We start from the raw sequence: 21,846 nt of genomic DNA, 5'->3' as shown, positions 1-21,846 counted from the left end.
ATGTGTTGGTATCATTCTTTATTCATGGCTGTGTTCTTAGGCAAAATTGTGAGTGAGCCCACTCCCTTGGCTGAGAAGCAACCCCACACATGAATGGTCTCAGGATGCTTTACTGTTGGCATGACACAGGATTGATGGTAGCGCTCACCTTGTCTTCTCCGGACAAGGTGTTTTCCGGATGCCCCAAACAATCGGAAAGGGTATTCATCAGAGAAAATGACTTTACCCCAGTCCTCAGAAATTCAATCCAATCCCTGTACCTTTTGCAGAAAATCAGTCTGTCCCTGATGTTTTTCCTGGAGAGAAGTGGCTTCTTTGCTGCCCTTCTTGACACCAGGCCATCCTCCAAAAGTCTTCGCCTCACTGTGCGTGCAGATGCACTCACACCTGCCTGCTGCCATTCCTGAGAAAGCTCTGCACTGGTGGTGCCCCGATCCCGCAGCTGAATCAACTTTAGGAGACGGTCCTGGCGCTTGCTGGACTTTCTTGGGCGCCCTGACGCCTTCTTCACAACAACTGAACCTCTCTCCTTGAAGTTCTTGATGATCCGATAAATGGTTGATTTAGGTGCAATCTTACTAGCAGCAATATCCTTGCCTGTGAAGCCCTTTTTGTGCAAAGCAATGATGACGGCACATGTTTCCTTGCAGGTAACCATGGTTAACAGAGGAAGAACAATGATTTCAAGCACCACCCTCCTTTCAAAGCTTCCAGTCTGTTATTCAAACTCAATCAGAGTGATCTCCAGCCTTGTCCTCGTCAACACTCTCACCTGTGTTAACGAGAGAATCACTGACATGATGGCAGCTGGTCCTTTTGTGGCAGGGCTGAAATGCAGTGGAAATGTTTTTTGGGGATTAAGTTCATTTTCATGGCAAAGAGGGACTTTGCAATTAATTGCAATTCATCTGATCACTCTTCATGACATTCTGGAGTATATGCAAATTGCCATCATCAAAACTGAGGCAGCAGACTTTGTGAAAATTAGTATTTGTGTCATTCTCAAAACTTTTGACCACGACTGTAGTTATGTAAACATGGTGGTACATTCAAATAACATAAACTCCGAAATGATAAGTTAAAGATAAAATGGCATAGGTTCAGCCTCTTCAATTGGAATTAAAACCTCAATGTATTAAGATAACACTTCCAATGATAATCGATTCAACCATGGCACTGGGTTTTGGAGTGGATTAAACACACAGTTTATCCTAAATCTCAGTTTTCAATGTCTTAAAAATGATATATTGCTAATCATGACAGTAACCTCTAAAAAATACAGTACAACCATGGATAAGCAGCACTTACTGTTGAATAGTATTCAGATTGAGGTAGTGACAGTGCTCTGCAATTTAGTGCCAAGCAGCCTTTCTATTTTCTTTCTGCTATTTCCTTGAGATCAAAAATATGAAGCTTGCGATTAGAGATTTACCTGTGAACAATGATAGTAAATATACATGTACATACATAGAAATTATCATATGTATATTACCACAGGTTTTGTAATTTTATATTGATATAGTATGTCATCATGAAATATGCATTGAGGTATGCATTCTTTTTTCAAGACAAACGCTGATAAAATACAACCTCAAGCCATGTGATAGGCTACAGTAACCACATGGCTTCTCCCTACAGCCAGGTTAAGCTCCGTACCAAAGTAAGATTTTACATTTTAAAGAGTCGACCACAAGTTTTATCTGAGCTATCGTGCAGAGCTGTTCTGAAGGTCACCAGAAGCTGAAACACACATATTTGTATTCATGATCTGTCAATTTTCTCTGGCGATTTTCCCCTGATGCTTGTCGTCATTTGGAAGGCAGTAGGTGGTTGAACTTTAAGATACAGGGAGCATAGCCTTGGTGTTAACAAGGCTGCCTGGGGTTCAAACCTTAACGGAACAAGATCCCACCCCGACTAGTGCCAAACAGGCTGCCTAAGTATGGTCCCCAATCAGAGACAACGAGCTACAGCTGCCTCTGATTGGGAACCACCCTGGCCAACATAGATCTACACGATCTAGAAAACACAACATAGAAAATATGACATAGAAACTCCACACCCTGGCTCAACATTTAAGAGTCCCCAGAGCCAGGGCGTGACATATACTGTGTTATAAGGGGCTTTAGACCCCGGAAAACATATGCATACTTATGTAACTTACATTATTTAATTTCCTTGTTATGACCTATGATTTATGAGATGTTTAGCGACCTACTGTATAGCTTTAATACGATTTTGAATGGTAAGCAGCAGGTTTGGGGTCAATTCCATTTCAATTCCAGTCAATTCAGGAAGTCCACTGAAATTCCAATTCTCTTCAGTGCTTTTCAATGATGAAAATGTGGAATTTGAATTTGGTTTAGTTTCTGAATTGACTGGTAAGGAGAAGATAGGGACAAAGTGGACTTCTCAAAGATGTTTATATTCTTTATACTGTAAAAAGGTGTTGCTTTTCTCTTTAATTCCACTTTGTGTTCAGTTTCTCATATGCTAAAAAATATGAATGTTTTCAAAGACAGGGAATTAATAATGTCATAATGTTGACATGGACATAAGGACCTAGAACATTTCTCAATTTCTCTCATGTCGGATATGAAAGATGTGTGATTATGGGGACTGGGGGGGCATATTTTGCTCTATCATGTATAAGGGTTGAAATTGCTCAGGCTGTTGCATAACAATCATGTTGTTCAAAGATGATGTCTGATTTAACATATTGTGCAATCTCTCTTCTCTCTAGCAACATTGAATTGGTTTTGTTAGTTTTAAACCCAAACTATAAACACAGTTTCACAGCATATAATAAACATCTATTGTGTTGACAAAAAGAATGAGATACAGTAGAGCAAAAGTGAAGTGAAAACTCTGATAATGTGTGAAAGAATGTGTGTGGGAAGCCTGATGCAGTCTCTTAGCAACTCATTTAAGTGGGTATGTGTGTTGAATTGTACATCTGTAAAGGTTTGTGAGGATTTTAAGTGCCAAGCCACATTTATTCATCCTCCTGAGGTTGAAGAGGCGCTGTTGCGCCTTCTTCACCACACTGTCTGTGTGGGTGGACCATTTCAGTTTGTCAGTGATGTGTACGCCGAGGAACTTGAAGCTTTCCACCTTCTCCACTGTGGTCCCATCAATATGGATAGGAGGGTGTTCCCTCTGCTGTTTCCTGAAGTCCACGATCATCTCCTTTGTTTTGTTGACATTGAGTGAGAGGTTATTTTAACTCACATTTCTATGTGAATTTGGTCAGGTCGCCCAAAAAATTACATATTGCAGCTTTAACATATGGACTACAACCCTTGACAGTTTAAAATCATTACTTTGACATGCACTCAAGTAAGCAGGTCCTGTCGGTGGGAAGGAGGGGGTGGGGGGATACATGTGTATAGAGCTCACCAGTTTGTAGTCCTAAAAAAAGAAAATGAATTAGCATTTTCTACCTCTGTTTCGTTGGCCATTCCTTTGGGGGAAATTATTGGGGGAAAGAATGGAGTTTTGGGATATACGCTGAAAATAAGACCTGAGGTTAACACAGACTTAGGAGATCTTATACGTTTTGTTCTATGAGATAATGTCAGTTAGTTAACATGACCTTTATGAATTATGAAGCCTTTATGTGATGCAGTCTCTTAGCAACTAATTTAAGTGGGTATGTGTGTTGAATCATGGACAATGGTGTGTTTGTTGACAAAATTTGAAGAGCGCCAAAAGCATGTTTGGTGTCCTTGAATAACAGTGATGCTCCAGAGCTTTTGTATAATTTCAGCCAGTCGTTTTGAAAGTAGTGCTCACGAGGCAAAACTGGTCCCTGAGAAATGTGCACAATTGTGTACAACGTCATCCACTTCGTATGATATGTTACGTCCTAAAAAATATGCTTAAGATCCCGGACTGCATCTTTAAGGTTAAAAGTGCTAGATCAACAAAGCATTGACTGATATTGTTCCCTCTCGGGCAATAAACTCATGTATGTCTGTAGTCATACCTCACCAAATAAGTAATACACAAGACCTGAATGTCAATAGGTTAAACAAACTGAGGTCAAGTTATCCCATTGTAGCAGAGTAGGTTTCCAATGCACTGCAACTGCATCATCTGCTCTTCTATATTCAGTGCATGGTTGTTCAAATACAAATGGAGACTGAACTGTGATAATCCTTCAGAACCATGAAATTAATCCATTCAGGATCAGTGAACAGCAAATAAATGGAGACAAAATATGACATGGGCATGTAATTGGATGAGTTTTCCATCAGTGATGTTTAACACAACCATATTCTGTGAGAGTGAGTTTGGTGCCTATGCCACCAAAATTATTGAGCATCACATTGACACAGAGCCCTTCCTGACAAGGAAGGAAGAGGTCTAAAGAAAGTTAAATGAATAGAAGAACCATTAGTGAACCATTACCTTAGTCAGCAGTTCAATTGAATACCATGATTATTCACGAAGTAAAGTGAAATGAGTAAACATGGAATAAATTGGATAACACATTATTTCCAAAGCAGTGACGCATTTAGAATATATTTTTAAGTAAGTAGGCTAAGTAAGTATTTCCAATAGAAAATTACTATTCAGCTTCCTCATGTTCTTAACATTTAAGCAGGTGCAGTCAGAGGACAAAACATGATGTATAAACTGCATCTGCGATGCGCTTCTGATGTCAATAGCCGTCCCTAAATAAACACAAAGCATGTTAGTACAAGAAGGCCTGATCAACAGATCTCATATTGGGAACACTATTCGGTGCCACTTAACTAGAGGAAATGCAATGAAAATGTAAATGTTCAACTTTTATATAAGCCATTTGCAAACAGATAAGAAATGTTGCATCCCACTCGGCACAAACTGGTTAAATCAACGTTGTTTCAACGGAATCTGTCAACGTATTGTGACGTGGAATCAACGTGGAAAATACATTGGATTTGCAAAAAGTCAGCAACATAAACTGTTGTTTTGAGGGTGACATTTCAACCACAGGATTATGTCATCATGGTAACCAACATGGTAACTACCATGTATAAAATATGTTGAATTTGTACCTTTGAAACAATATCAGATCTTCAACGTAATAACCACTATAAGAAAAAAACAATAGGTTGGGCAGCACCTGGAGAGTTGATCTACCTCAGAGAGAGAAACATATCAGAGAGTGCTGTGGTATAACATCACATAATTGCAGCTCTGATCATTATGCAACTTCATCCCAGCTTGGTCTTTACTTGGTCTGCAGAAAAAGGATTGATAAAGATGAAAGGAAGAGGGTTTTTCCTTTTGGCAATCTGTGGCTTTATCATTATCAAGCACTTTGTCTAAACCCATCCCATGTCTTTCCAATTCCAATTGCTTAATGATGACTCTTCATTGAACCAAACATACTGTGAAAGAAAATGATGGCTTGCTGGCCTAACAGCCTTGAGAATGGTTGCCTTACGATGGCAAGCCACACACTCTGCCACATGACATGAGCAATGGTTTTCCTCATTCATGGACATAGCTCAACTTGAACTGTCAATCCCTTGACTGCATGATGCAAAATCAGACAATATTAAATTGCTCCTCCATTTCCTGGTTGCTAAAATTCTAATAGTTCGTCTAATTTCAGTTTATGTGACAAAACAAGCAATGGAGAGTGTAGAGAATCATTGTACCATCTAAACCGCTGTGAAATATATTTTCATTAAACCAAAAATATTGTATTTTCAGCTGTTTGAAGCTGGTGTACAAAACAGAAAGTAAAAGAGCAAAAACTACACTTTAGAACAGGAAGCATAGAAATAGAGCACATAGAACAGCTCTACCGCTTCTTAGACTTGCTTTCAATGAGAACGACAGGTCTATAAAATCAAATCAAATCAAATTGTATTGGTCACATACACGTGTTTAGCAGATGTTATTGCGGGTGTAGCGAAATGCTTGTGTTTCTAGCTCCAACAGTGCAGTAATATCTAACAAGTAATATCTAACAATTTCACAACATATAGCCAAAATACACAAATCTAAGTAAAGCAACGGAATTAAGAATATATCAATAAATATATGGATGAGCAATGTCAGAGCGGCATAGACTAAGATACAGTAGAATAGTATAGAATACAGTATATACATATGAGATGAGTAATGCAAGATATATAAACATTATTAAAGTGACTAGTGTTCCATTTATTAAAGTGGCCAGTGATTTATAATCTATGTATATAGGCAGCAGCCTCTAATGTGCTAGTGAAGGCTATTTAACAGTCTGATGGCCTTGAGATATAAGCTGTTTTTCAGTCTCTCGGTCCCAGCTTTGATGCACCTGTACTGACCTCGCCTTCTGGATGATAGCGGGGTGAACAGGCAGTGGCTCGGGTGGTTGTTGTCCTTGATGATCTTTTTGGCCTTCCTGTGACATCGGGTGCTGTAGGTGTCCTGGAGGGCTTGTAGTTTGCCCCTGGTGATGTGTTGGGCAGACCGCACCACCCTCTGGAGAGCCCTGCGGTTGTGGCCGGTGCAGTTGCCGTACCAGGCGGTGATACAGCCCGACAGGATGCTCTCAATTGTACATCTGTAAAGGTTTGTGAGGGTTTTAAGTGCCAAGCCAAATTTATTCATCCTCCTGAGGTTGAAGAGACACTGTTGTGCCTTCTTCACCACACTGTCTGTGTGGGTGGACCATTTCAGTTTGTCAGTGATGTGTATGCCGAGGAACTTGAAGCTTTCCACCTTCTCCACTGCGGTCCTGTCAATGTGGATAGGGGGGTGTTCCCTCTGCTGTTTCCTGAAGTCCACGCTCATCTCCTTTGTTTTGTTGACGTTGAGTGAGAGGTTATTTTAACTCACATTTCTATGTGAATTTGGTCAGGTTGTCCAATAAATTACATATTGCAGCTTTAACATATGGACTACAACCCTTGACAGTTTAAAATCACTACTTTGACATGCACTCAAGTAAGCTGGCCCTGTGGGTCAGAAGGAGGGGGTGGGGGGATAAATGTGTATAGAGCTCACCAGTTTGTAGTCCTAAAAAAAGAAAATGAATGAGCATTTTCTACCTCTGGTTTGTTGGCCATTCCTTTGAGGGAAATTATTGGGGGAAAGAATGGAGTTTTGGGATATACGCTGAAAATAAGACCTGAGGTTAACACGGACTTAGGAGATCTTATACGTTTTGTTCTATGAGATAATGTCAGTTAGTTAACATGACCTTTATGAATTATGTAGTCAGTTGCTAACGATTTGCTAACTGTCAGAGAAATGGAACTACGACATTAGTTGCACATTTTTCACTACGCCGACCACGCAAACTAGTCTACGCTACACTAGTTCGCCAGAAAGCTAGTTAGCTTTCTGCTTACCAGCTCGAACGAAAATGCAAGGATGGTACATTGTTTTTCTCCAGGCTGCAACCATATCTCTTTAGAGGGAAGATGCTTGTTTGATCAGTTCCCGAACTACACTACATGGCCAAAGGTATGTGGACACCTCTTCAAATTAGTGGATCCAGCGATTTCAGCCACGCCCATTGCTGACAGGTTTATAAAATCGAGCACACAGTCATACAATCTCTATAGACAAACATTGTCAGTAGAATGGCCCGTACTGAAGATCTCAGTGACTTTCAACGTGGTACGGTCATAGGATTCCACCTTTTCAACAAGTCAGTTTGTCAAATTTCTGTCCTGCTAGAGCTGCCCCAGTCAACTGTAAATTATGTTATTGTGAAGTGGGAACGTCTAGGAGCAACAACGTCTCGGCCGCGAAGTGGTAGGCTCACAGAACGGGACCGCCAAGTGCAGAAGCGTGTAGCGTGTAAAAATTGTCTGTCCTCGGTTGCAACACTCACTACCGACGTCAGCACAAGAACTGTTCGTCGGGAGCTTAATGAAATGGGTTTCCATGGCCGAGCAGCCTCACTCAAGCCTAAGATCACCATGCGCAATGCCAAGCGTCGGCTGGAGTGGTGTAAAGCTCACCGCCCCATTGGACTCTGGAGCAGTGGAAACGCGTTCTCTAGAATGATGAATCACGCTTCACCATCTGGCAGTCCGATGGACGAATCTGGGTTTGGTGGATGCCAGGAGAACACTACCTGCCCAAATGCATAGGGCCAACGGTATAGTTTGGTGAAGGAGGAATAATGGTCTGGGGCTGTTTTTCATGGTTCGGGCTAGGCCCTTAGTTCCAGTGAAGGGAAATCTTAACGCTACAGCATACAATGACATTCTAGACAATTCTGTGCTTCCAACTTTGTGGCAACAGTTTGGGGAAGGTCCTTTCCTGTTTCAGCATGACAATTCCCCCGTGCACCAGTGGAGGCTCCTCAGAGGAGGAAGGGGAGGACCACTTTTTAGATAAAACTATACTAAATATATTCACGTCACCAAATAATGGATTAAAACACAGTTTTGCAATGAAGATCTACAGTAGCCTCAACAGCACTCTGTAGGGTAGCACCATGGTGTAACTGGAGGACAGCTAGCTTCCGTCCTCCTCTGGGTACATTAACTTCAATACAAAACCTAGGAGGCTCATGGTTCTCACCCCCTTCCATAGACTGATACAGTAATTATGACAACTTCTGGTGTACAGTGCCTTGCAAAAGTATTCATCCCCCTTGGCGTTGTTCCTATTTTGTTGCATTACAACCTGTAATTTAAATTGATTTTTATTTTGGATATCATGTCATGGACATACACAAAATAGTCCAAATTGGTGAAGTGAAAAAAAAAAAAAAAAAACTTGTTTCGAAAAATTCTAAAAAATAAATAACGGAAAAGTGGTGTGTGCATATGTATTCACCCCCTTTGCTATGAAGCCCCTAAATAAGATATTGTGCAACCAATTACCTTCAGAAGTCACATAATTAGTTAAATAAAGTCCACCTGTGTACAATCTAAGTGTCACATGATCTCAGTATATATACACCTGTTCTGAAAGGCCCCAGAGTCTGCAACACCACTAAGCAAGGGGCACCACCAAGCAAGCGGCACTATGAAGACCAAGGAGCTCTCCAAACAGGTCAGGGACAAAGTTGTGGAGAAGCACAGATCAGGGTTGGGTTATAAAAAAATATCAGAAACTTTGAACATCCCACGGAGTACCATTAAATCCATTATTAAAAAATTGAAAGAATATGGCACCACAACAAACCTGCCAAGAGAGGGCCGTCCACCAAAACTCACAGACCAGGCAAGGAGGGCATTAATCAGAGAGGCAACAAAGAGACCAAAGATAACCCTGAAGGAGCTGCAAAGCTCCACAGCGGAGATTGGAGTATCTGTCCATAGGACCACTTTAAGCCGTACACTCCACAGAGCTGGGATTTACGGAAGAGTTGCCAGAAAAAAGCCATTGCTTAAAGAAACGTTTGGTGTTCGCCAAAAGCCATGTGGGAGACTCCCCAAACATATGGAAGAAGGTACTCTGGTCAGATGAGACTAAAATTGAGCTTTTTGGCCATCAAGGAAAACGCTATGTCTGGTGCAAACCCAACACCTCTCATCACCCCGAGAACACCATCCCCATGTTTTTATCGGCAGGGACTGGGAAACTGGTCAAAATTGAAGGATTGATGGATGGCGCTAAATACAGGGAAATTCTTGAGGGAAACCTGTTTCAGTCTTCCAGAATTGAGGCTGGGATGGAGGTTCACCTTCCAGCAGGACAATGACCCTAAGCATACTGCTAAAGCAACACTTGAGTGGTTTAAGGGGAAACATTTAAATGTCTTGGAATGGCCTAGTCAAATCCCAGACCTCAATCCAATTGAGAATCTTTGGTATGACTTAAAGATTACTGTACACCAGCGGAACCCATCCAACTTGAAGGAGCTGGAGCAGTTTTGCCTTGAAGAATGGGCAAAAATCCTACTGGCTAGACGTGCCAAGCTTATAGAGACATACCCCAAGAGACTTGCAGCTGTAATTGCTGCAAAAGGTGGCTCTACAAAGTATTGACTCTGGGGGGGTGAATAGTTATGCATGCTCAAGTTTTCTTTTTCTTTTTGTCGTATTTCTTGTTTGTTTTACAATAAAAAATATTTTGCATCTTCAAAGTGGTAGGCATGTTGTGTAAATCAAATGATACAAACCCCCCAAAAAATCCATTATAATTCCAGCTTGTAAGGCAACAAAATAGGAAAAATGCCAAGGGGGGTGAATATTTTCGTAAGCCTATCATAGCCTATCATAGCACTTGCAGCATGAACTGAGATGTTGTCCACCCAATCAAAGGATCAGAGAATTAATCTAGTACTGAAAGCATAATCTACATCTAGCTAGCACTGGAGTGCATAAAATGTGGTGAGTAGTTGACTCAAAGAGAGAGAAAGACAATAGTTAAACAGTTATGAACAAATTAATTTCTTCAAAAATGAAGGAGAACAAAGTGAGAGAGAAAAAGAGCGAGAGAGAGAGAGATATTTCATCTTCTATTTTTTCACTTTCACTTACTCAGCTAGCAAATGCAGCTAGCTAGTTTAGCCTACTCAAACACCCGGCTCAAACAGAGGGATGCTATGTTAGCTAGCTGGCTATGACTATCCAACACAAAACAGAAACTCTTCCAAGTCAAGGTAAGCTTTTGGTTTTACTAATTTATTGCCACCAGGGCCTGCCGGTGTAACTGCTAAACTGCTTACTGACTCTACACTGTATTGCATGATTGTAGCGGGTTTACTAACTCGTTATTGCTATTAGCTATGTTGACTATAACGTTACTTTAGCTAATATGGTGACAAAGATTGTCACGGATTCTGCCGAGGCTGCTCCTCCTCCTTGCTCGGGCAGGCTTCGGCGTTCGTCGTCCCCGGAGTACTAGCTGCTGCCGTTCGATGTTATCGGTGTCTGTTTAGTGTTGTCTGTATTGTTTACACCTGTTCATCATTATGTTTGATTGTTGCCCTTATATTATCCCCTGTCTCTCATCGGGATATTGTGTGTGATTGTTTTCCCTTCACGTATGTCATTAGTGAGCGGGTTATTTCCTCCCTGCATGGAGTTATTTCTGTGTTCATATGGTCAGTATCGGATTAAAGTACGTGTCCGAGAGTTCTGTGTCCTGCGCCTGACTTCTTCAACCGCATCTCACCGACAGTCGTGACAGAATCACACACCACAACATGGAGTCAGCAGGAGCGACGGCACCGACCGGATCACTCGAGGAGCGCGTCCTACAACAGGCAGCGATGCTTCAAAATCTCGGTGCCGCCATGGATAACGTGATGAACACTTTGGGACGATGGGAGAGAGGAAGTTTGCCCACACCTCCTCCAACGATACCACCACCATCGGCCACTCCTATCGTCTCACATCCGGAGTCCAGTGGGATTCGGCTCTCGCTCCCGAGGGCTTATGATGGCACCGCAGCCGGGTGTCAGGGTTTCCTGCTCCAGGTGGAACTTTACCTGGCAACCATTCACCCGGCACCCTCGGGATACGAGAGCGTGTCCGCCCTCATCTCCTGTCTGTCCAGCAAGGCACTGGAGTGGGCCAACGCCGAGTGGGGAGGGATAGATGCCGCTACTGTGAACTATGCAGAGTTCACCCGCCGCTTCAGGGCAGTGTTCGATCATCCCCCGGAGGGGAAGGCGGCGGGTGAGCGTCTATTCCACCTCAGACAGGGGACTAGGAGCACGCAGGAATTCGCACTGGACTTCCGGACTCTGGCTGCCAATTCGGGATGGAATGAGAGGGCCCTCATCGACCACTACAGGTGTAGCTTAAGAGAGGACGTTCGTCGAGAGTTGGCCTGCAGGGACACCAACCTAAGCTTCGATCAGCTGGTGGACATGTCGATTCGCCTGGATACCCTGTTGGCTACCCGCGGACGTCCGGAGCTGGGGCCGTCCATTCCATCCCCCAGCACCTCCGAGCCGAGCCCTATGGAGCTCGGGGGTGCTGGTAGTAGGGAGGCCAGGAAGGAGGCTGTCCCCTGCACCAACTGTGGCCGCCGAGGACACACGGCGGTTCGGTGTTGGGGAGGGTCTCCTCGGATTCGAGGCAGCAGGCAACGCACGAATAAGTCATTCCCGGTGAGTAAGGCCCCAACTCACCCAGAGCTCTCTGTTGTTCATATGTGTATTCAAGTTGTGTTTCCAGAAGTTTCTTCTTACTCCCAGCATAAGGCGCTAGTCGATTCAGGCGCAGCTGGGAATTTTATCGATCGCCATTTCTCATATAAATTAGGAATCCCTATATTACCAGTCGATGTGCCCTTCCCTATCCATGCCCTAGATAGCCGGCCTTTGGGGTCGGGATTGATTAGGGAGGTCACAGCGCCACTGAAGATGAAAACGCAGAAGGGTCATGAGGAGACTATACAGTTGTATTTAATTGACTCTCCTGCGTTTCCAGTGGTGTTGGGGCTTCCCTAGTTAACATCTCATGACCCCAACATTTCATGGCAACAGAGGGCTCTCAAGGGATGGTCTGATCAGTGTGTGGGGCGGTGTGTAGGTGTTTCCGTAGGGGCAACGACGGTGGAGAGTCCGAACCAAATGCCCACAATGCACATTCCTCCTGAGTATGCTGATTTGGCACGCGCCTTCTGTAAGAAGAAGGCGACTCAATTACCACCTCATCGACAGGGGGATTGTGCGATAGACCTCCAGGTTGGCGCTGCGCTCCCTCGCAGCCATGTGTATCCTCCGTCTCAGGTGGAGACGGCTGCTATGGAGATATACGTCACCGAATCCTTGAGACAGGGATACATACGGCCGTCCACTTCTCCTGCATCCTCGAGTTCCTTTTTTGTGAAGAAGAAGGATGGGGGTTTACGCCCGTGTATTGATTACCGTGGTCTCAATCAGATCACTATTAAATACAGCTATCCTCTCCCTCTGATTGCTAGTATGACGGAGTCATTACACGGGGCGCGCTTCTTCACAAAATTGGATCTCAGGAGCGCTTACAACCTGGTGCGCATTCGGGAAGGAGATGAGTGGAAGACAGCATTCAGTACCACTTCGGGTCACTATGAGTACCTCGTCATGCCATACAGTCTAATGAATGCTCCTTCAGTCTTCCAATCATTTGTGGACGAGATTTTCCGGGATTTGCATGTACAGGGGGTAGTGGTGTATATTGATGACATTCTGATATACTCCGCTACACGTACCGAGCATGTGTCCCTGGTACGTCGGGTGCTGGGTAGACTGTTGGAGCATGATCTGTATGTGAAGGCAGAGAAATGTCTGTTTTTCCAGGAGTCCATCTCCTTCCTGGGACACCGGTTGTCTGCGTCAGGGGTGGAGATGGAGATTGACCGCGTTTCAGCCGTGCGTAATTGGCAGACTCCAACTACAGTAAAGGAGGTGCAGCGTTTTTTGGGTTTTTCCAATTACTACCGGAGGTTTATCCGGGGTTTTGGACAGGTAGCAGCTCCCATTACCTCCCTGCTAAAGGGGGGCCCGGTATGTTTGCAGTGGTCGGCTGAGGCGGACAGGGCGTTTAGTCATTTGAAGGACCTGTTCACCTTAGCTCCGGTGCTGGCACATCCGGATCCCTCTTTGGCGTTCCAAGTCGAGGTGGATGCGTCCGAGGCGGGGATCGGTGCTATACTGTCTCAGCGCTCGGGCACGCCTCCAAAACTCTGCCCCTGTGCTTTCTATTCCAAGAAGCTCAGTCCGGCGGAACGCAATTATGACGTGGGGGACAGGGAGCTGCTAGCTGTGGTCCAAGCCCTGAAGGTGTGGAGACATTGGCTTGAGGGGGCTAACCACCCTTTTCTCATTCTGACTGACCATCGTAACCTGGAGTACATCCGGGCAGCGAAGAGACTGAACCCTCGTCAGGCTAGGTGGGCCATGTTTCTTGCCCGGTTTGTATTTAAGATCACGTATATCCCAGGGTCACAGAACGTTAAGGCAGACGCCCTGTCCCGACGATATGACAGAGGAGAGGTCCATTGAGCCCACTCCCATACTACCGGAGTCTTGTCTCGTGGCACCGGTGGTGTGGGAGGTCGACACGGAAATCGAGCGGGCGTTACGTACCGACCCTACTCCCCCAGAGTGTCCAGAGGGACGGAGGTACGTACCGCTTGAGGTCCGTGACCGACTGATTTATTGGGCTCACACGTCACCCTCCTCTGGTCATCCTGGTATTGGTCGGACGGTGCACTGTCTTAGCGGGAAGTACTGGTGGCCCACCTTAGCCAGGGACGTGAGGGTTTACGTTTCTTCCTGCTCGGTGTACGCCCAGTGTAAGGCGCCTAGAAACCTGCCCAGAGGGAAGTTACAACCTCTCCCTGTTCCACAACGGCCGTGGTCTCACCTGTCGGTGGATTTTGTCACGGACCTTCCCCCCTCCCAGGGGAATACCACGATCTTGGTCGTTGTGAATCGGTTTTCTAAGGCCTGCCGTCTCATCCCTATGCCAGGTCTTCCTACAGCCCTACAAACGGCCGAAGCCCTGTTTACTCACGTTTTCCGGCACTACGGGGTGCCTGAGGATATAGTGTCTGATCGGGGTCCCCAGTTCACCTCTAGAGTGTGGAGGGCGTTTATGGAACGTTTGGGGGTCTCGATCAGCCTTACCTCGGGTTTTCACCCTGAGAGTAATGGGCAGGTGGAGAGAGTAAACCAAGATGTGGGTAGGTTTCTGAGGTCCCATTGCCAGGACCGGCAGGAGGAGTGGTCTGGGTATATTCCATGGGCAGAGATAGACCAAAACTCACTCCGCACTCCTCCACTAATCTTACTCCTTTCCAGTGTGTGTTGGGCTATCAGCCGGTTCTGGCACCCTGGCATCAGAGCCAGATCGAGGCTCCTGCGGTGGATGAATGGTTTCGGCGCTCGGAGGAGACATGGAACGCTGCGCATGTCCATCTGCAGTGGGCCATCAGACGGCAAAAGGCGAGCGCCGATCGCCACCGCAGTGAGGGTCCGGTTTATGCACCGGGAGATCGGGTCTGGCTCTCGACCAGAAACCTGCCCCTTCACCTGCCCTGCCGGAAGCTGGGCCGGCGGTTTGTGGGGCCATTTAAAGTCCTGAGGAGATTGAACGAGGTATGTTATAGGTTAAAGCTGCCTATTAATTATCGCATTAACCCCTCGTTCCATGTGTCTCTCCTCAGGCCGGTGGTAGCTGGTCCACTCCAGGAGAATGAGGTACGAGAGAACCCTCCGCCCCCACTAGACATCGAAGGGACTCCGGCGTACTCAGTCCGTTCCTTTGTGGATTCGAGGCGTCGGATGGGGGGTCTGCAGTATCTCGTGGAGTGGGTGGGGTACGGTCCGGAGGAACGGTGCTGGGTCCCTAGGAAGGACATCCTAGATCCCTCCCTGTTGACAGAGTTCCACTGGAGTCATCCGACTCACCCTGCTCCGCGTCCTCCTGGCCGTCCCAGAGGCCGGGGTCGGCGCACGGCTGGAGCCGCGCGTCAAGGGGGGGGTACTGTCACGGATTCTGCCGAGGCTGCTCCTCCTCCTTGCTCGGGCAGGCTTCAGCGTTCGTCGTCCCCGGAGTACTAGCTGCTGCCGTTCGATGTTATCGGTGTCTGTTTAGTGTTGTCTGTATTGTTTACACCTGTTCGTCATTATGTTTGATTGTTGCCCTTATATTATCCCCTGTCTCTCATCGGGATATTGTGTGTGATTGTTTTCCCTTCACGTATGTCATTAGTGAGCGGGTTATTTCCTCCCTGCGTGGAGTTATTTCTGTGTTCATATGGTCAGTATCGAATTAAAGTACGTGTCCGAGAGTTCTGTGTCCTGCGCCTGACTTCTTCAACCGCATCTCACCGACAGTCGTGACAAAGATATACAGTGGGGAGAACAAGTATTTGATACACTGCCGATTTTGCAGGTTTTCCTACTTACAAAGCATGTAGAGGTCTGTAATTATTATCATAGGTACACAACTGTGAGAGACGGAATCTAAAACAAAAATCCAGAAAATCACATTGTATGATTTCTAAGTAATTAATTTGCATTTTATTGCATGACATAAGTATTTGATACATCAGAAAAGCAGAACTTAATATTTGGTACAGAAACCTTTGTTTGCAATTACAGAGATCATACGTTTCCTGTAGGTCTTGACCAGGTTTGCACACACTGCAGTAGGGATTTTGGCCCACTCCTCCATACAGACCTTCTCCAGATCCTTCAGGTTTCGGGGCTGTCGCTGGGCAATACGGACTTTCAGCTCCCTCCAAAGATTTTCTATTGGGTTCAGGTCTGGAGACTGGCTAGGACACTCCAGGACCTTGTGATGCTTCTTACGGAGCCACTCCTTAGTTGCCCTGGCTGTGTGTTTCGGGTCGTTGTCATGCTGGAAGACCCAGCCACGACCCATCTTCAATGCTCTTACTGAGGGAAGGAGGTTGTTGGCCAAGATCTCGCGATACATGGCCCCATCCATCCTCCCCTCAATACGGTGCAGTCGTCCTGTCCCCTTTGCAGAATAGCATCCCCAAAGAATGATGTTTCCACCTCCATGCTTCACGGTTGGGATGGTGTTCTTGGGGTTGTACTCATCCTTCTTCTTCCTCCAAACACGGCGAGTGGAGTTTAGACCAAAAAGCTCTATTTTTGTCTCATCAGACCACATGACCTTCTCCCATTCCTCCTCTGGATCATCCAGATGGTCATTGGCAAACTTCAGACGGGCCTGGACATGCGCTGGCTTGAGCAGGGGGACCTAGCGTGCGCTGCAGGATTTTAATCCATGACGGCGTCCATGATGGTTTTCTTTGAGACTGTGGTCCCAGCTCTCTTCAGGTCATTGACCAGGTCCTGCCGTGTAGTTCTGGGCTGATCCCTCACCTTCCTCATGATCATTGATGCCCCACAAGGTGAGATCTTGCATGGAGCCCCAGACCGAGGGTGATTGACCGTCATCTTGAACTTCCATTTTCTAATAATTGCGCCAACAGTTGTTGCCTCACCAAGCTGCTTGCCTATTGTCCTGTAGCCCATCCCAGCCTTGTGCAGGTCTACAATTTTATCCCTGATGTCCTTACACAGCTCTCTGGTCTTGGCCATTGTGGAGAGGTTGGAGTCTGATTGAGTGTGTGGACAGGTGTCTTTTATTCAGGTAACGAGTTCAAACAGGTGCAGTTAATACAGGTAAAGTGTGGAGAACAGGAGGGCTTCTTAAAGAAAAACAAACAGGTCTGTGAGAGCCGGATTTCTTACTGGTTGGTAGGTGATCAAATACTTATGTCATGCAATATAAAATGCAAATTAATTACTTAAAAATCATACAATGTGATTTTCTGGATTTTTGTTTTAGATTCCGTCTCTCACAGTTGAAGTGTACCTATGATAAAAATGACAGACCTCTACATACTTTGTAAGTAGGAAAACCTGCAAAATCGGCAGTGTATCAAATAATTGTTCTCCCCACTGTAGGCTGTGTGTAGCGGTTATGATATGGTTTGGAAAGGTTTTTTCACCTGGTCACATACAGCTGATGTGTTGTTCATTGAAGTCCACAAGCGAAGGGGAGGAGGAGAGTGCATAGATGCGAGAAAGAATACAACATGGCTGCTATGAAAGTGAACTGTGTTTACATGTGATCAGGGGTGTATTCATTCTGCCTTTTCTGTTGAAAAACGTTTCTTAAACGGAAGCAAACGTAACTAAACGGGGATATACATACCTGAATTTGTCCAATAGAAACTCTTGTTTGCAACTGTTGGACTAATGATTACACCCTAGATCAGCTAGATGCTGGCAAGAGTGTGCAAGGCGGTATTGAATGGGTCAGCTGAGTCTGTCACCTCAAAATTTTATCTCGACCTGTGTGCATCTACGTTGTAAACTTTAATTCATAGGCTAGGTTGTAGCAACCTCATGATGGGTACAGGGAAAATTAGATTATCATGTAGTAGCCTAAACCTATCGATGTTACATTGAACTGGGTGAATGGAATATGAATGACAGTCATCCAATTTGCTGTAATATAAATATTTCTTACATTTTAGCACATCGTTAGCTTTTTACTGGTTTTGATTACATAATCAAAACAATTTTGCTTAAAAATTCCCTAGATCAGTTATGTTAGCTGATTAAAATTATTTCATAGAACAAAACGTATAAGATCTCTTAAGCCTGTGTTTACCACAGACCTTATTTTCAGCGTTTATCCAAAAACCCTCCAAAAACCCATTCACTTCCCCATCGGCCAACGAGCCATGCTGAAGTTAGCCTCCGTTAGTGCCTACAAAAAGACGCCATTACTAATTGCTCTCTATTTGTGTAATGTCTGTTGGTTTGTGTTTTTTTGTCCTGTCAACCCAGCCTGGCCTCAGAGCCATACGAAATATACTTTAAGTATTTCTGAGCACCTACAAGACATATGATAGCTAATAATAGTCTAGTTCAGTTGGTGGCAGCAGTACACCTTTTGGGGTTGTAGTCTGCCATAAAACCCGCAAAATAAGAAGAAGAAGAAGAAGAAGAAGAAGAAGGGTCTAGTTACTTTAGCCAGAAACAAAAGTAGGGAGGTTGGTCGGGAGGATGGGTGGGCGTAATTTGCAACCGTCTAGCAATTTTAGCAAGGCTGCATGTTTGAGTCACGTCAGGGACAACTGTAGCATGTTTGCTAACCCTTCCCCTAACCCTTATTCTAAGCATAACCCAATTCACCTAACCTGCTACTTAAATTTACCTAACCTTTGTCGTTTAAGTTCCCCTAACCTTTCATGTAAATTATCCTAACCTTTTTTGTTAGTTCACCTAACCACCACTGTATTTCTCCCTGTAATTCTCCTTTGTTACGAAGCAACAAGCAACCCGGTCTCAGAGAAAGATGTATAATACTTGACATCCTCCAAGATGTATCATAAGTTACTTCGTTCAATTATTTTGCTATTGTATAACCAGGTAAGACGTATGATACTATACGTCCTATAATTCGTATGATATGGTACGACCGCTATTCCATTCATAATGTAACCTAACATAACCTATAATACTATATTCCATCTCACAGATTTACTTGCAGAATAATATGTATTGCCCTGAGACCACGCCAACCAAAAAAGTATAAAAAATGTTTCACAAAATAAAGATGGAAGGAAGGCAGAGAGAGTACTGCAGTGCATTAATACATTATAAGCAATTAAAACAGCATATTATGAATGGTATAAATGTATCCCTGAGGTGAAGAAGAAGTTGAAATGAAACATTGTTATAATTGTCTAGCCGACTTCACTGCCAAAGACTTTAAACAGATGGAAGAGCAATTTGTATAATTAACAGGCATTCGCACATTTTATCTTTAGGGTCAAATCTTAACTTGAGATAACAATGCTGGGGGAAAAAGCTTTCACAAACAAACCTGCCTGCAGGTGGGTGTTTATTAAAGAGATGTGAACGCAAATATTGATTCTAATAGACATAGGCATTCCATCAATGACAATCATACCCTTGATCACGATGACCAAGGACAGATACAGATGCAGTGCAGTACAGTAAAATACAGTACTTTGGAGTAAAGTACAGTGGCGGAAATGGCGGTTCTACCTTACCTAATAAGCCATATTCATTGTAATACATCTGAATGTATGTATTTATTTATAGGGACAGTGCAGATTAATCAAAATCAATTTTACAATAATGCAACATCCATGTAAATGTGCCGGGGTTAGCCAAAAGCTCATTTGCACCCGTAGTCCCAGGGCAGGTAAGGGCAATTATACAGCCACAATACAAATACAAATACTCACTTAAACAATACGAAATACAAATACATTACATCCAATAATATATAATTACAACAATAATAACTTATTCGTAATAAAAACATAATCATCAACTGTCGTCTTACATATGACGAACCATAGATATCTCTTGTGTACAGGTTTGGATAGATTTGAGCCATGTTTTCAATTTAAATGTAAGAGTACAATAAACAGTGCAGTTTCTCAAGTCCATGGGCATTGCATTCCAGTATATTGTAGCTCTGACAGAGAAGGCCGATTGACTGAGTTTACTGTGGGAAAAAGGACAACGCAATCCCCTCTAGTTACTGCCCTTGTTATCCTGGAGGTGCTTTGCTTGAGCGTGATATGCCAGCATAGAGGTGGAGGGGCAAGGCCATGCAGGATCTTAAAGACATGGTTTGCATCTACATACTGCTTAAAGCTGCCCAGACTGAATAAATTATGTTTGTGAATGATGTGACAATGGTGGTAACTGTTTGGTTTGTTATTGTCACGCCCTGACTCAGGGGACGCTTATATGTTGAGTCAGGGTGTGTATATTCCTTGTTGTGCTTTTTCTATGTTGTCGATCTAGTATGTGTGGATCTATGTTGGCCGGTGTGGTTCCCAATCAGAGGCAGCTGTCGCTCGTTGTCTCTGATTGGGGACCATACTTAGGCAGCCTATAGGCACTGTCTAGTTGTGGGATCTTGTTCCGTGTAAGGTATGTTGTGTGTTCTATCTTGGACTTCATATTTCGTTTTGTTTATTGTTTTGTCGTGTGTTTATTTGGTTTAATAAACATGTACGTATATCACGCTGCGCCTTGGTCTGACCCGTCATTCAACGAACGTGACAGAAGATCCCACCAAACAAGGACCAAGCAGCGTGCCGAGGAGGAGCAGAGAGGATGGACTTGGCGGGAGATAAGAGAGGATCTGGCAAGGCAGATGGAGGCCCTGAAAGGGATCAGACCCGAGAGGCAACCCCAATAAAAAAAATTGGGGGGGGCACACGGTGTGGACGACGAGGCAGCAGGAGGCCGTGAAAGGGCGGATCTGCAGGTTAGGAGAGGAGGCCACCATGTTACGGGGGCTGTTGGTTCAGAGGGAGCAGGAGATATTCGGTCAGAGGGAGGCGCTACAAGAGGCTAAAAGGGAGAAGGAAAAAGTAGAGGCACGGCGAGAGGAGCTGGTTAGGCAGCAGAAGGAGCGGGGGTTAATAAAGGAACCCAGTCCTGCTCCTCGCACCAAGGAAGTGGTGCGCGTTGCCAGCCCGGCCCGGCCTGTTCCTGCTCCTCGCACCAAGTCAGTGGTGCGCGTCGCCAGCCCGGCCCGGCCTGTTCCTGCTCCTCGCACCAAGTCAGTGGTGCGCGTCGCCAGTCCGGCCCGGCCTGTTCCTGCTCCTCGCACCAAGCCAGTGGTGCGCGTCGCCAGTCCGGCCCGGCCTGTTCCTGCTCCTCGCACCAAGCCAGTGGTGCGCGTCGCCAGCCCGGCCCGTCCCTGCTCCACGCAACAAGCCAGTGGTGCGCGTCGCCAGCCCGTCCCGGCCTGTTCCTGCTCCTCGCACCAAGCCAGTGGTGCGCGTCGCCAGCCCGGCCCGGCCTGTTCCTGCTCCTCGCACCAAGTCAGTGGTGCGCGTCGCCAGCCCGGCCCGGCCTGTTCCTGCCCCTCGCACCAAGCCAGTGGTGCGCGTTGCCAGTCCGGCCCGGCCTGTTCCTGCCCCTCGCACCAAGCCAGTGGTGCGCGTCACCAACCCGGCCCGGCCTGTCCCTGCTCCACGCAACAAGCCAGTGGTGCGCGTCGCCAGCCCGTCCCGGCCTGTTCCTGCTCCTCGCACCAAGCCAGTGGTGCGCGTCACGAGCCCGGCCCGGCCTGTTCCTGCTCCTCGCACCAAGTCAGTGGTGCGCGTCGCCAGCCCGGCCCGGCCTGTTCCTGCTCCTTGCACCAAGTCAGTGGTGCGCGTCGCCAGTCCGGCCCGGCCTGTTCCTGCTCCTCGCACCAAGTCAGTGGTGCGCGTCGCCAGTCCGGCCCGGCCTGTTCCTGCTCCTCGCACCAAGCCAGTGGTGCGCGTCGCCAGTCCGGCCCGGCCTGTTCCTGATCCTCGCACCAAGCCAGTGGTGCGCGTCGCCAGTCCGGCCCGTTCCTGTCCCTCGCACCAAGCCAGTGGTGCGCGTCGCCAGTCCGGCCCGTGCCTGCTCCTCGCACC

Source organism: Coregonus lavaretus (assembly GCF_964263955.1).
Source record: "Coregonus lavaretus genome assembly, chromosome: 19".
Classification (NCBI taxonomy): domain Eukaryota; kingdom Metazoa; phylum Chordata; class Actinopteri; order Salmoniformes; family Salmonidae; genus Coregonus; species Coregonus lavaretus.
Note: the sequence above shows the minus strand (reverse complement) of the source record.